Source organism: Xenopus laevis, chromosome 7S, assembly GCF_017654675.1.
Source record: "Xenopus laevis strain J_2021 chromosome 7S, Xenopus_laevis_v10.1, whole genome shotgun sequence".
Taxonomy (NCBI): Eukaryota; Metazoa; Chordata; class Amphibia; order Anura; family Pipidae; genus Xenopus; species Xenopus laevis.
In genome coordinates, this window is record NC_054384.1 from 2,617,106 (window position 1) to 2,634,271 (window position 17,166).

Genomic DNA, 17,166 nt, shown 5'->3' on the forward strand with positions numbered 1-17,166 from the left:
GATCCCCAAAATATTTTGCTGGCACCGAGTGAGAGGCAATAAGTTTTAGCGTGCGCCATACTCAGCAGATTGCTTGTGTTGGACCCTGTCCCAGTCTTACGAAACCCAATGAAACACTGAAAGCAAAAAGTCCATCCAGTCTTCTTAAGGACTGAGTTTGGTGCGTTTTTGCACTCAAATCATTAAAGGGATACTGTCATGGTCAAACATGTTTTTTTCAAAATGCATCCGTTAATAGTGCTGCTCCAGCAGAATTCTGCACTGAAATCAGTTTTTCAAAACAGATGTTTTAATATTTAATTTTGAAATCTGACATGGAGCTAGACATATTGTCAGTTTCCCAGGTGCCCACAGTCATGTGACTCTGATAAACTTTAGTCACTCTTTACTGCTGTACTGCAAGTTGGAGTGATATCGACCCCCCCAGCAGCTTAACAACAGAACAGCTCCCTAACAGAAGATAACAGCTGCCTGGTAGATCTAAGAACAGCACTCAATAGTAAAATCCAGGTCCCACTGAGACACATTCAGTTACATTGAGTAGGAGAAACAACAGCCTGTCAGAAAGCAGTTCCATCCTAAAGTGCTGGCTCTTTCTGAAATCACATGACCAGGCAAAATGAGCTGAGATGCACCTACACACCAATATTACAACTAAATACACTTGCTGGTTCAGGAATGACATTTTATATTTTACAGTGAATTATTTGCAGTGTAAACAGTGTCATTTAGGAATAAATATCACACCATAAAAATCACGACAGAATCCCTTTAAAGGGGTCATTCAGCTTCCTTACTGCAGCCCCACAGAAATGTAATGTCCTGTTTTGTGGTCTCTTAGGCCCCACGTTACAGGCAGGACCATGTAACCCTCCTCCTAACGGATATAATGCAGCTGAGAGTCTCAAGTGTCTGGGCCATATAGACCCAGGTAAAGGAGCCCACTGCATGGCTGATTTTACACAAGGTTAAAGGGTAAATACCACATTTATCAACACTTTACAATAATTTTATTATATTGCTATATTTAACCTTATTAAAACATGATATCATGTTTCTCATGACAAGAGCGAGCAGACTGTTAATGGGTGCATGGAGTTGCAAGTTAATCAACATTGAGCTCTTACTTTCTCCATCTTGCCCCACTGCATTCAACTTGCTATTCTGTCTTCATCTTGCCCTACTGTCTCCATCTTGCTCTACTGTCTCCATCTTGTCCTACTGTCTCCATCTTGCTCTACTGTCTCCATCTTGTCCTACTGTCTCCATCTTGCTCTACTGTCTCCATCTTGCCCTACTGTCTCCATCTTGCCCTTTGCTCTACAGTCTCCACCTTGCCATACTGTCTCCATCTTGTCCTACTGTCTCCATCTTGTCCTACTGTCTCCATCTTGTCCTACTGTCTCCATCCTGCCCTACTGTCGCTAGCTTCTCCTACTGTCTCCAACTTGCCCTTCTGTCTCCATCTTGCTCTACTGTTTCCATCTTGCCCTACTGTCTTCATCTTGCCCTTCTGTCTTCATCTTTCCCTACTGTCTCCATCTTGTCCTACTGTCTCCATCTTGCTCTACTGTCTCCATCTTGTCCTACTGTCTCCATCTTGCTCTACTGTCTCCATCTTGTCCTACTGTCTCCATCTTGCTCTACTGTCTCCATCTTGTCCTACTGTCTCCATCTTGCTCTACTGTCTCCATCTTGCCCTACTGTCTCCATCTTGCCCTTTGCTCTACAGTCTCCACCTTGCCATACTGTCTCCATCTTGTCCTACTGTCTCCATCTTGTCCTACTGTCTCCATCTTGTCCTACTGTCTCCATCCTGCCCTACTGTCGCTAGCTTCTCCTACTGTCTCCAACTTGCCCTTCTGTCTCCATCTTGCTCTACTGTTTCCATCTTGCCCTACTGTCTTCATCTTGCCCTTCTGTCTTCATCTTTCCCTACTCTCTCCATCTTGTCCTACTGTCTCCATCATGCCTTACTGTCTCCATCTTGTCCTACTGTCTCCATCTTGTCCTACTTTCTCCATCTCGCCTTACTGTCTCCATCTTGTCCTACTGTCTCCATCCTGCCCTACTGTCGCTAGCTTCTCCTACTGTCTCCAACTTGCCCTACTGTCTACATCTTGTCCTACTGTCTACATCTTGCCCTTCTGTCTACATCTTGCTCTACTGTCTCCATCTTGTCCTACTGTTTCCATCTTGCTCTACTGTTTTCCTCTTGCCCTACTGTCTCCATCTTGTCCTACTGTCTACATCTTGCCCTTCTGTCTACATCTTGCTCTACTGTCTCCATCTTGTCCTACTGTCTCCATCTTGTCCTACTGTCTCCATCATGCCTTACTGTCTCCATCTTGTCCTACTGTCTCCATCTTGTCCTACTGTCTCCATCTTGCCTTACTGTCTCCATCTTGTCCTACTGTCTCCATCTTGTCCTACTGTCTACATCTTGCCCTTCTGTCTACATCTTGCTCTACTGTCTCCATCTTGTCCTACTGTTTCCATCTTGCTCTACTGTTTTCCTCTTGCCCTACTGTCTCCATCTTGTCCTACTGTCTACATCTTGCCCTTCTGTCTACATCTTGCTCTACTGTCTCCATCTTGTCCTACTGTTTCCATCTTGCTCTACTGTTTTCCTCTTGCCCTACTGTCTCCATCTTGTCCTACTGTCTACATCTTGCCCTTCTGTCTACATCTTGCTCTACTGTCTCCATCTTGTCCTACTGTTTCCATCTTGCTCTACTGTTTTCCTCTTGCCCTACTGTCTATCTTGCCCTAATGTCTCCATCTTGTCATACTGTCTCCATCCTGCACTAATGTCTCCATCTTGCTCTATTGTTTCCATCTTGTCCTACCTTCTCCATCTTGCCCTACTGTTTCCATCTTACTGTATTATACTTTCTACCCCCAACTATTTCTACCTATAGTTGCTGCCATTTGTGCCTCATTATGTAGTTATGTGTATATAAGTAGTTTATGGAGAAAACAGAATATTGATATCTATATGAACATCACCAGATATTGTAAAAAAGACACTGTGAGTGCTTAACCCTAGACTGGGATCAGTGGGCAGCTCAACAAGGTTACAGGTTCAAATGGGCCAAGATCTCATTTTGAAATTTCTCAGCCTTTGATAAACACTTAAATGCAATTGGCGAGTCCTACTGATGTATTTTTAAAGAACTCCCTATTGATTTAATATGTTTTCGCATCTCTGGAGTCACTGTGTGGGCCGTCAGTCCATCCAACGTGTGCCATCCAACTGTCCATCACACATTAGCCATTAGTCTTCTACTCACCCGAGGGCACAACTATGTCCCACTGAGAGAGACGTGATTAGCCCTGGCGTTAATGCTCCTCTAAATGGAGCCCCCGCTCCTCACTGCCTGGAACAAACAGCCCTAATGGGATTCCCGCTCAATAAGTGATTCCTCGAGCCCCCCCATTACTCTCTGCTGGGGGCCACGGAGCAGACACTTCACACGACTCTGTGTTATGGAGAGAGGAGGGTGGGACAGACGCTTCAATGGAATCAACTCTGAGTAATTCAATAGATGTCTTGTTTTAAAGGGCTTTAATGTTCCATTTTAAAAAGGCAACATATAAATATATATAATATATATACACATATATGCCCAGTCATATATACCCCTAATTATTTATATCCCCCAGTATATTGTAGGGAGTCACCTTGCCTTGCTGTATACTCAGCCGGATACCCTCTTAGCTCACTATACACACTATCCCTAACCTGATTAGAGGAATAACTTATCCTCACAGTCATTTCGGGATATGGATTTGCGCTGGTTACTGAAATGTAGACTCTTTTCACATTGATTTCAATTAAAGTAGACAGCTGCCCTCGAGAAGACAGGTATTGTCCCCCTCCTTTTCCCCCCTACATTGTATAAATTCTAAGAGTGTCAGTTTCCAGATAAAAATAAACCTATTTATTGAGGCTGATGGAAATGGCGGCTCACTGAGTGGGCCATGACGCTGGGCATAAGTCGGGCACAGCGGTGGGTGACTTATAGATTCAGCCCTTTGCCTCGCCAGTCACACAGCGGATTACATAAAAAAAAAGCGCAATGGGGATTTGCATATTTAAATAAGAGAGGAATAAAAGAGACGTTAATGGCAAAGCCAAATACGGACATAAAAAGCCTGATTACTATATACTGTACTTTAGACCTCAAGCAGATTAAATATTAACAGAATATCATTAGGATTTCGTATAAGAAAAAAAAACTTTGATAAACAGAACAGGAAAAATAATCCACCATTGACCAGTAAATTCCTATTTTTTTGTCATTAAATACTCACATGTTGTCTGTGTTATTTACATATATATATACTGACTATAATTATCTGCATGTTATCATCACACACATTACACTTTATACAGAATATTCCCAATACAGTATGAGGGTATAGCTTATTGTGTGCCCAGAACATTCCTTCTCTGTATATTTGTATTTATACATATGGGAGGAGGAGGTGCCATATTGATTCCCTTAGACAGTACAGTATGAGGGTATAGCTTATTGTGTGCCCAGAACATTCCTTCTCTGTATATTTGTATTTATACATATGGGAGGAGGAGGTGCCATATTGATTCCCTTAGACAGTACAGTATGAGGGTATAGCTTATTGTGTGCCCAGAACATTCCTTCTCTGTATATTTGTATTTATACATATGGGAGGAGGAGGTGCCATATTGATTCCCTTAGACAGTACAGTATGAGGGTATAGCTTATTGTGTGCCCAGAACATTCCTTCTCTGTATATTTGTATTTATACATATGGGAGGAGGAGGTGCCATATTGATTCCCTTAGACAGTACAGTATGAGGGTATAGCTTATTGTGTGCCCAGAACATTCCTTCTCTGTATATTTGTATTTATACATATGGGAGGAGGAGGTGCCATATTGATTCCCTTAGACAGTACAGTATGAGGGTATAGCTTATTGTGTGCCCAGAACATTCCTTCTCTGTATATTTGTATTTATACATATGGGAGGAGGAGGTGCCATATTGATTCCCTTAGACAGTACAGTATGACACAATATGTTTTCAAGTGGAATAATAAGAGGTTGGAGCTGACACTCATCATACAACAAGACTGTGGGGATTTGGAGAGAGATAATGTCTCCCCAACTTACACAGAATATTTCATTGTTAAAGGTTAATCAGATGAATCCATTGAATAGAGCAGTGAGTGAGTGAGCTCAGTCCAGTCATTATCATTTGATGTGGGAATAACATAAGGGAAAGCTGAGACTGTATAAGGGCCAGTGTCTGTCTGTACAATTGCAGTTTGTCCCATACACAGAGCGAGTCTTATGGAAAGAGGACAGAAGGGCCCAATGAATCATGTCTGGCCTCTGATGTCTCTGCTCTGTATCAATGGCACCTGCTTCCTGCCCAACTCACCCACAACATGGCGACTTCTTATCTGAGCCTCAATGTCGCTGATGTGAAGCTTTTTTAGGATCAGTCATGGCTTCCTATTAATAAAGGATTGGGGGCGGGGCAAAACCTCCCCAATGCAAAAGTATTGAATTGGGGCAATTGGCCAGTTTTTATCCCCTACCCCTGTGTTCTGGGGTTTAAACATGGAATTGGCCCTGTATTTATCCCGCTGTGTATTCTGGGGTATTATACATGGAATTGGCCCTGTATTTATCCTGCTGTGTGTTCTGGGTATTATACATGGAATTGGCACTGTATTTATCTGCTGTGTGTTCTGGGGTATTATACATGGAATTGGCCCTGTATTTATCTGCTGTGTGTTCTGGGATATTATACATGGAATTGGCCCTGTATTTATCTGCTGTGTGTTCTGGGGTATTATACATGGAATTGGCACTGTATTTATCTGCTGTGTGTTCTGGGGTATTATACATGGAATTGGCCCTGTATTTATCTGCTGTGTGTTCTGGGGTATTATACATGGAATTGGTACTGTATTTATCTGCTGTGTGTTCTGGGGTATTATACATGGAATTGGTCCTGTATTTATCTGCTGTGTGTTCTGGGGTATTATACATGGAATTGGCCCTGTATTTATCTGCTGTGTGTTCTGGGGTATTATACATGGAATTGGCCCTGTATTTATCTGCTGTGTGTTCTGGGGTATTATACATGGAATTGGCACTGTATTTATCTGCTGTGAGTTCTGGGGTATTATACATGGAATTGGCCCTGTATTTATCTGCTGTGTGTTCTGGGGTATTATACATGGAATTGGCACTGTATTTATCTGCTGTGTGTTCTGGGGTATTATACATGGAATTGACACTGTATTTATCTGCTGTGTGTTCTGGGTATTATACATGGAATTGGCACTGTATTTATCTGCTGTGTGTTCTGGGTATTATACATGGAATTGGCACTGTATTTATCTGCTGTGGGTTCTGGGGTATTATACATGGAATTGGCACTGTATTTATCCTACTGTGTGTTCTGGGGTATTATACATGGAATTGGCACTGTATTTATCTGCTGTGTGTTCTGGGGTATTATACATGGAATTGGCACTGTATTTATCTGCTGTGTGTTCTGGGGTATTATACATGGAATTGACCCTGTATTTATCTGCTGTGTGTTCTGGGGTATTATACATGGAATTGGCTCTGTATTTATCTGCTGTGTGTTCTGGGGTATTATACATGGAATTGGCACTGTATTTATCTGCTGTGTGTTCTGGGGTATTATACATGGAATTGGCTCTGTATTTATCCTCTAGTGTGTTATTGTATATTATATATGGAACTGGCACTGGATGTATCCGCTAGTGTTCTGGTGTATTGATGGTATTGATAGATGTGTCTATTTTCAAGGTCAACTACTATGTCATTATGTGGCCGAGAAATGTTGAAAGTGGGAGTGAAGCAAATCCCACGTATGTTGGAAAGGCGAACTTGGCTTAAGAGGAATTAAAAACAGCAAACTCAGTCTAATATTTTAATTATACACACACTCACTAATTGACCATTGACCAAGAATTCAAGCTCATTATTCAGCATGTGGTGTCCATCTGCTCCTGGGACTGAATAGACTGATATCTCAGCACATGGGAAGGTGCAGAAACGATACCCACTCACTAATTAAACCTTCTTTCTTTGTATTTCAAGAATAAAATTTGAATAGAACTGGACTTTTTGGGACCTTTTCCAAAGACAGATGAGGGGAAAGAGGAAATGCCTTAAATTTCCACCAGTTATTTCTGCAGTCGTCTTCATGGTGTCCGGCGAGGAGGAGGCGACAGTTAATGAGATATTCTAATTATTTACTGTCCGGATATTTATAGAACGGGTGATTGAGTTCACAGTTGAGCAATATGTTTGGGAATTATATTATTGATCAGTTTGCTGCCAACTCCAGATAATTATCTCCTTATTATACAAGGGATTTACCCCGGGCAGTTTATTCTATGTGATCTGATGGAGTCGATGAACAGGACTAACCCACAATGTCCTTGGGGGGGGGTCCCTTGTTAGAATGGGCTCCATTGACGCTGGTGACAGGGGTAGACCGTTTGGATCCTGCAGCGAGAGGTTCAGAATCAGTTAAAAGATCGGTGAAATGTAGGTCACCATTTCCATTACCCAGGACTGCAATGTTTGTCAGTGTAATAACTGTGTGATGGATCTGTTCCCTCTCTTCTAGCGATTTTATACAAATAAGTTAAACAATTTGACAAAATGTAAAAACAGCAGGATTTTTGGTTGTTTGCGGTTGGCAAATTGCTCAGTATCATCTACAGCAGGGGGTACATTATCCCTTATAATACATGAGTGATACTCAGAGTTCCCTGTATAACTCAGCCTGCAGCCTTGTGCCTTTATATGGTCACAGAACAACCCCTCAGTGACTTCTAATATCCTTATCATTTACAGTAGGGGGTACATTATCCCTTATAATACATGAGTGATACTCAGAGTTCCCTGTATAACTCAGCCTGCAGCCTTGTGCCTTTATATGGTCACAGAACAACCCCTCAGTGACTTCTAATATCCTTATCGTTTACAGTAGGGGGTACATTATCCCTTATAATACATGAGTGATACTCAGAGTTCCCTGTATAACTCAGCCTGCAGCCTTGTGTCTTTATATGGTCACAGAACAACCCCTCAGTGACTTCTAATATCCTTATCATTTACAGTAGGGGGTACATTATCCCTTATAATACATGAGTGATACTCAGAGTTCCCTGTATAACTCAGCCTGCAGCCTTGTGCCTTTATATGGTCACAGAACAACCCCTCAATGACTTCTAATATCCTTATCATTTACAGTAGGGGGTACATTATCCCTTATAATACATGAGTGATACTCAGAGTTCCCTGTATAACTCAGCCTGCAGCCTTGTGCCTTTATATGGTCACAGAACAACCCCTCAGTGACTTCTAATATCCTTATCATTTACAGTAGGGGGTACATTATCCCTTATAATACATGAGTGATACTCAGAGTTCCCTGTATAACTCAGCCTGCAGCCTTGTGCCTTTATATGGTCACAGAACAACCCCTCAGTGACTTCTAATATCCTTATCATTTACAGTAGGGGGTACATTATCCCTTATAATACATGAGTGATACTCAGAGTTCCCTGTATAACTCAGCCTGCAGCCTTGTGCCTTTATATGGTCACATAACAACCCCTCAGTGACTTCTAATATCCTTATCATTTACAGTAGGGGGTACATTATCCCTTATAATACATGAGTGATACTCAGAGTTCCCTGTATAACTCAGCCTGCAGCCTTGTGCCTTTATATGGTCACAGAACAACCCCTCAGTGACTTCTAATATCCTTATCATTTACAGTAGGGGGTACATTATCCCTTATAATACATGAGTGATACTCAGAGTTCCCTGTATAACTCAGCCTGCAGCCTTGTGCCTTTATATGGTCACAGAACAACCCCTCAATGACTTCTAATATCCTTATCATTTACAGTAGGGGGTACATTATCCCTTATAATACATGAGTGATACTCAGAGTTCCCTGTATAACTCAGCCTGCAGCCTTGTGCCTTTATATGGTCACAGAACAACCCCTCAGTGACTTCTAATATCCTTATCATTTACAGTAGGGGAATATTATCTCTTATAATTCATGCATGAATCTCATGACATAATAAAATACAAATGAAACAGAATAACATAAATATCTGTATATCTTGCCCTGCAGAATTACAGCCTCTGTCTTTCTTTTCTGGGATATTAGGGGGGGACAGAGGATTCCATACGCTGCTGCATGAGATACAGTGTTAGTGCACAGTCACCTCCCAAACCCCCGGGGGAGATATAAGACTTGCTGTGACCGTTACATATTGATGAGCGGCTAACAGATCTCTAATTAAATCTGCAAATAACAGTCAGGGAACTCTCATCTCTACATTAGAATCTGTTTTACTCAATAGGGAGACACCACAGAAATCTCCCCGGGTCAGAGGCCCAACCGCAGAGTCCAATTAAATTCTGGGCTGAGAGTGGGACTTTAATACTTGGCTTTATATGGAATTAATCTGACACATTAGTGTTAATTGCGAGTACAAGAGATCCACATATTCAGCTCTGTCCGTCTAAACATTTGGAAAGAGATGGACCTACTGACTGACGTGATATTGGGGTGCACGTCTGCAAAATGCAACCTTAAGGCTTTGTGGGTATTTAGGGTTGGGGGTGCAGAGAATTATAAGGGTGAATAGATTCCATACATTGTTTCTGCTGTAATTGTGCTCATTATCCCACTGGGCATTAAAGGGATACTGTCATGGGGAAAAAATTGTTTTCAAAACGAATCAGTTAATAGTGCTGCTCCGGCGGAATTCTGCACTGAAATCCATTTCTCAAAAGAGCAAACTGATTTTTTTATATTCAATTTTGAAATCTGACATGGGGCTAGACATATTGTCAATTTCCCAGCTGCCCCAAGTCATGTGACTTGTGCTCTGATAAACTTCAATCACTCTTTACTGCTGTACTGCAAGTTGGAGTGATATCATCCCCTCCCTTTCCCCCAGCAGCCTAACAACAGAACAATGGGAAGGTAACCAGATAGCAGCTCCCTAACACAAGATAACAGCTGCCTGGTAGATCTAAGAACAGCACTCAATAGTAAAAATCCAGGTCCCACTGAGACACATTCAGTTACATTGAGTAGGAGAAACAGCAGCCTGCCAGAAAGCATTTCTCTCCTAAAGTGCAGACACAAGTCACATGACCAGGGGCAGCTGGGAAATTGACAATATGTCTAGCCCCATGTCAGAATTCAAAATTGAATATAAAAAAATCTGTTTGCTCTTTTGAGAAATGGATTTCAGTGCAGAATTCCGCCGGAGCAGCACTATTAACTGATGTGTTTTGAAAAAAAATTTTTTCCCATGACAGTATCCCTTTAAGGAACCAAACGAACATTTGTTGGATTTTATGTATTTTCACGAAAATGTTTCCATAGTTTCCCCCGGGAGGGTCCCTTTTGAGTCGCAGAAGAAAAGCAACAAACAAACAGAGAAACCCATGTCATCATACGCTAACATTTAATTTCAGAAAAGTCATTATTTTCAATGATATCTGTTACCAAGTGGCGTTTATTCCCCCGGGGGTCTTTTCTCTCCTGAATCTGCTGTTTGTGCCGCTGGCTGCCCCCGGCTGTTCCTGCTGAACTGGCTGAATTCTCGAACATCTTCTCATATCAAACAATGTCCTCAGCAGTGGATAACCATGCATGCTGGGAATAGAAGTCCAGCTGGAGAGTAAAGTGCAAGCAGTGCGCCCGGTCTCTGGAGCACAATTCATGCACAAGTGCATCTCACAGGCGCAGGCAGCAGCCTCATAATAATAATAATGCAATAAAAATACAAGTATTAAGTGAGCCGGGAGCCTCTCGCCCATGTAATTACCTGTAGGACTGTGGGAATCGAGGCTTTTCTAACAGCAAATATCAATTTAGTAATGAATAGTAAGTGTGTCCCAGGCCAGATAACCTAAGGGCTTCCAACAACTCCCTGCAGACTTCTTTCCATTTATGCCCCCAGCCCAAATACATATAAAAATAAAGAGATGCGGTTGTGGCCCTCGGCACTCAAAGGGAAACTGAAGCACAATACAAAACACTTGTAGGAATGAAAAGGCCACACACGTAACTGTCAGCTGAAGATCAGAGGGCCTGTACTTCCCTCCAGCCATGGGACAGAAATGCAGATACTACAGTCCATCTTGGAGTTTAGTTGAAAGTCTGAACCTACAGTGCAATTTGCATCATGAATTTTTTTTTTGGCCAACTATAACCCGAAACCAATTAATCAGCTCTTGCAATGTGTTTGTGTAAATCATGGGGAGATTTAAAAGCAACCCTGCTCCTATGCATGCATCGCATTTGCACATGTCATCTGACAATGAAATAAATCAGAGCTAGGACTCAGCAATATTCCCGTCGCCCTATCAGAGGTTACAAATCTCCCGGGGAAAGGCGAATGCGCCGTGCGTCCTACTTCTAACGATCACCAGATCCGCCAAATGGTTCAGTATTATCAGATATATCAGCATTTACTGATTTATGATTTCAAGACCCCCTGAACATTTGTGAAAATTAATATTTTCATTTATTACTTAGTAATTTAAATAATGCAGTTATGGGACATCTGATGTACCCCCTACTGTAAATGATAAGGATATTAGAAGTCACTGAGGGGTTGTTCTGTGACCATATAAAGGCACAAGGCTGCAGGCTGAGTTATACAGGGAACTCTGAGTATCACTCATGTATTATAAGGTATAATGTACCCCCTACTGTAAATGATAAGGATATTAGAAGTCACTGAGGGGTTGTTCTGTGACCATATAAAGGCACAAGGCTGCAGGCTGAGTTATACAGGGAACTCTGAGTATCACTCATGTATTATAAGGGATAATGTACCCCCTACTGTAAATGATAAGGATATTAGAAGTCACTGAGGGGTTGTTCTGTGACCATATAAAGGCACAAGGCTGCAGGCTGAGTTATACAGGGAACTCTGAGTATCACTCATGTATTATAAGGGATAATGTACCCCCTACTGTAAATGATAAGGATATTAGAAGTCACTGAGGGGTTGTTCTGTGACCATATAAAGGCACAAGGCTGCAGGCTGAGTTATACAGGGAACTCTGAGTATCACTCATGTATTATAAGGGATAATGTACCCCCTACTGTAAATGATAAGGATATTAGAAGTCACTGAGGGGTTGTTCTGTGACCATATAAAGACACAAGGCTGCAGGCTGAGTTATACAGGGAACTCTGAGTATCACTCATGTATTATAAGGGATAATGTACCCCCTACTGTAAATGATAAGGATATTAGAAGTTACTGAGGGGTTGTTCTGTGACCATATAAAGGCACAAGGTTGCAGGCTGAGTTATACAGGGAACTCTGAGTATCACTCATGTATTATAAGGGATAATGTACCCCCTACTGTAAATGATAAGGATATTAGAAGTCACTGAGGGGTTGTTCTGTGACCATATAAAGGCACAAGGCTCTAGCTGTTACATTTAGGTTATTATTTGCTTAAGCTTTTGCCTGATATTAAGAAATATTCAAATGAATGAGGTGCTGCTGATTCTGTACAATAATATTTGGGCAGGAGCCAATAGAGAAGCCGCAGAGGAAAGTGCAATGGTTCTGAGCTGACAGCCCAGTGGGAAACGCTTTGTTGGGAAATTGCTTTGACATCATTAATTCCACAAAAGTGAAGTAACAGAAACAGGGGGCGCATCTATTTCTGTCGACCTCTGTCGAGCGAGGGCCTTGGGGTGATTCATGGGGCAGGAAAGAGAGGGAGCCCCCCTATAGCGCCAATCACTATAAAAGCAGAAATAACTCGTCTTCTTCTTCCGCCTCCAGCAGCCGTTTCAGGCAAATTCTTAGAAAGGGAGTGAGGGGATAATAAGTTATTGCGGAGGCGTGAGGGGCGCAACATGCGCATAGATCTCCTTTATCTGTGGGAGGGGCTAGTGCAGGTGCCGCATTGTTTCCATGCCGATAGATTTGTATTCTCTAAGCCCTCCAGGCTCCAGGCTAAGACCCTACATTAAAACATTTAGTGTTTGGTTTATACTGATTTTAACCCCAAGTCTCTCTTTGATCTTCTGCACTGATGCCAGAAAAGATACAAGATTTCTGAAACGTAATTAAATAAGAGGCTTTGGGCAGAGAGCCCAGAACACTCAGCACCTGCACTGAGATACAATTGTAACTAGTAAAAGTTTCTAAAATGTAATTAAATAAGAGGCTTTGGGTAGAGATACAATTGTAACTAGTAAAAGTTTCTAAAATGTAATTAAATAAGAGGCTTTGGGTAGAGATACAATTGTAACTAAATAAGATAAACAAGTATCTAAGGGGAGACTCACAGCTTAAAGGGCAATTTCCCCTTCATTAGCAAATCTGCTTTATTTGTACCCAGGGTACAAATAAACACTCACCCCAAATCTCCCCCTAATTGACCTTCAGACTGGGCCCGCTTAGCTCATAACAAGGTCACAGATATATAGAAACATTGGGGTGTCACCCTGCTATAGTTCCAGGGGTACCCAGGGTACAAATAAGCACTCACCCCAAATCTCCCCCTAACTGACCTTCAGACTGGGCCCCCTTAGCTCATAACAAGGTTACAGATATATAGAAACATTGGGGTAACAGTCACCCTGCTATAGTTCCAGGGGTACCCAGGGCACAAATAAGCACTCACCCCAAATCTCCCCCTAACTGACCTTCAGACTGGGCCCCCTTAGCTCATAACAAGGTTACAGATATATAGAAATACTGGGGTGTCACCCTGCTATAGTTCCAGGGGTACCCAGGGTACAAATAATCACTCACCCCAAATCTCCCCCTAACTGACCTTCAGACTGGGCCCCCTTAGCTCATAACAAGGTTACAGATATATAGAAACATTGGGGTGTCACCCTGCTATAGTTTCAGGGGTACCCAGGGCACAAATAAGCACTCACCCCAAATCTCCCTCTAACTGGCCTTCAGACTGGGCCCCCTTAGCTCATAACAAGGTTACAGATATATAGAAACATTGGGGTGTCACCCTGCTATAGTTCCAGGGGTACCCAGGGTACAAATAAACACTCACCCCAAATCTCCCCCTAACTGACCTTCAGACTGGGCCCCCTTAGCTCATAACAAGGTTACAGATATATAGAAACATTGGGGGTGTCACCCTGCTATAGTTCCAGGGGTACCCAGGGCACAAATAAGCACTCACCCCAAATCTCCCCCTAACTGACCTTCAGACTGGGCCCCCTTAGCTCATAACAAGGTTACAGATATATAGAAACATTGGGGTAACAGTCACCCTGCTATAGTTCCAGGGGTACCCAGGGCACAAATAAGCACTCACCCCAAATTTTTATAAAATTTAATAGGCTGAGTCCCCCGAGCCGCTGCTCTGGACCATATAAAAGGGCCACGTCTAAACATTGGGAGTGGCTGCTTTATTCTTTTATTGGCTGAACCAATTTAAACCAAACAATTGAGACAATGTCGGCAATGGTTAAGCCACTCAGGCCACACTTATATCCAGGAACCACCTGTATCAGCCAGAAACCCCACCTTATTTACAGGAAACCCCTCCTCTTTTGGGGTGATCCATTTTGCAAAGTCCAGCATATTGGGAAATAGATTGGGTAAATTGTAACCGAATTAATTTCAAAGTTGAGGACACACAGTTTTAAGGTGCTCACTCCTATAAACTGACCACAGGTAACTCACCTGACTCCTGTATGTTACTCACATGGGCAGGAAAAGCAATAGGAAAATCTGAATTTCCAGTCCATTTGGAGTCTCTTGGCAACATGAAGTGCTACTTGATATTCAGTCCACTGGCCCATAAGTACAGCATTAAAGTGGCAAGCGCTGGGCACATACATCACCCTCGTACTGTTCTGTAACTGAGTCTTGTATTTAAATGAATATAATTAATTATTAACATTATGTAAACCAAACGATGAAACCCCGGCCTGCTCCATTTTTCAGCGCTGAATGGTTCCACCAGTGTATTATTCAGTAAAGCCGCCAGATAACCGTAGATTGAGGAGAGGCCCAGAGGTGCTAATTTATTCATGGGTCCTGCCTGTGGCTGCCGCCATTAGTATGAGGGATGGGCACCATTGTTATCTATTCATTTCTGTTATATATATACCTGCCTCTGCTCTTCTTTATTGGCTGACTGTGGCTGATCTGCCTTATTTTGGGCTTTTTTTTAGCTGAATCTGCTGCTTGGAACCAACTATAGCAACAACTTGTTATCGACTGCTGACCAATTGCAACCGTTTTGTACAGCAGCTTATAACAGGGTTCAGGAAAAATAGAAACATTGGGGTGTCACCCTGCTATAGTTCCAGGGGTACCCAGGGTACAAATAAGCACTCACCCCAAATCTCCCCCTAACTGACCTTCAGAATGGGCCCCCTTAGCTCATAACAAGGTTACAGATATATAGAAACATTGGGGTACAGTCACCCTGCTATAGTTCCAGGGGTACCCAGGGCACAAATAAGCACTCACCCCAAATCTCCCCCTAACTGGCCTTCAGACTGGGCCCCCTTAGCTCATAACAAGGTTACAGATATATAGAAACATTGGGGTACAGTCACCCTGCTATAGTTACAGGGGTACCCAGGGCACAAATAAGCACTCACCCCAAATCTCCCCCTAACTGACCTTCAGACTGGGCCCCCTTAGCTCATAACAAGGTTACAGATATATAGAAACATTGGGGTGTCACCCTGCTATAGTTCCAGGGGTACCCAGGGTACAAATAAACACTCACCCCACTCACCAGTATAAGGGCAGAGACACACGTGGAGATTCGGGGAGATTAGTCATCAATCGACAAATCGCCTCTTCTTCGGGCGATTAATCTTCCCGAACTGCCTCCCCGCCAGCTAGAATCTAAATCACCAGCGGAATGGCACTCGGAGTCCTTTATTTTCTAAAATTGCCCTAAGTTTCCTCGTGAGGCAACTTTGGGCGACTTTGGAAAACGAAGCGATCCACCGGTGATTTACATTGTAGCCAACGGGAAGGCAGTTGGGGGAGATTAGTCGAAGCTGAAACTTTAGCCTCGTGCAATAAATTCACTATATAAAATGGGACATTTTTAGCCACATTAATTTTTAGGGTTAAGTTCTCCTTTAAAGGTAAAAATTTTAATTATTACAGAGAAAAAAGCAAATGAGTAAAACCAGAAGAATTGTGAGTAAATAGAACTGTGCAGGAAATAACATTCTACTCTTGCTGGATTACGGGGTTTCCAGATAACAGATCCTGTACCAGCAGTACAATAGGCCTGACCCCTGCGCCCCACAAAGAGGATTTTCTCTTCCCGTTCTTATTAATGACTGAGCCTTTAATCTCCGCTCTCTTCCCATTTCGATCTCATTTAAATTCCGTCTCTCGCTCATCGGAAGTCGCCGCTCCATTTCCCCTCAGATTTATGACGTTCTTTTCTGACAAGGAAAAATCATTCTATCTGACTCGGGCTCAGCGGTTCCCATGGGAACAAAATCCCACCCTGCTGAGTGTGACAAGATGGGGAATTTATTGGGGAGCAGTTGGTCTCTATTGGGATATAGGTTGGTCTAATACTGTGAATATTCTCACTGGGATGCCATTATTTTCCCAGCACTGCCCTTATCTGAACAAATCCCACCCTCTGGGGAAGCCCCACCCCCGAGGATACCATTTTTGCTTTGGGCAAATCCCAGATAAAAAATGATGGGGCAGAGATATCAGGGGGCAGTGTGATCACATTGAGGGGCAGGGCTGTGATGTTGGGGGGTCAGATTGTGATTCACAACCCTACCCGCACCTGTAATCTGGGGCCCCTGCTTTGCCTGAGCTCCTGCCCTGCTTCCTCCCTCCCTCACAGTGGCCCTAAACATTCTGAAGCTCCAATTGGCTGAAGGTTTGTCAAGACATTTGTTCTAATGATCTGATTGGCTGGGGTTTTGAATAGGCTACTGCTCTGATTGGCTGAGACAGGTACTGGAACCCAAGGCTAGAAAATCCTCCAAATATCATAATTATTAGGGATGCACCGAATCCAGGATTTGGTTCAGATTCGGCCAGGATTCGACCTTTTTAAGCAGGATTCGGCCGAAT

At 42.7% G+C, this 17,166-nt stretch overlaps 1 protein-coding gene across 2 annotated transcripts in view; it reads right to left on the reverse strand.

Annotated features, from left to right (window-relative positions):
- LOC108697312 (GDNF family receptor alpha-1) overlaps window positions 1-17,166 on the reverse strand; it is a 71,430-nt gene that overhangs the window by 39,609 nt on the left and 14,655 nt on the right. The gene's annotated exons all lie outside the window — the stretch shown is intronic.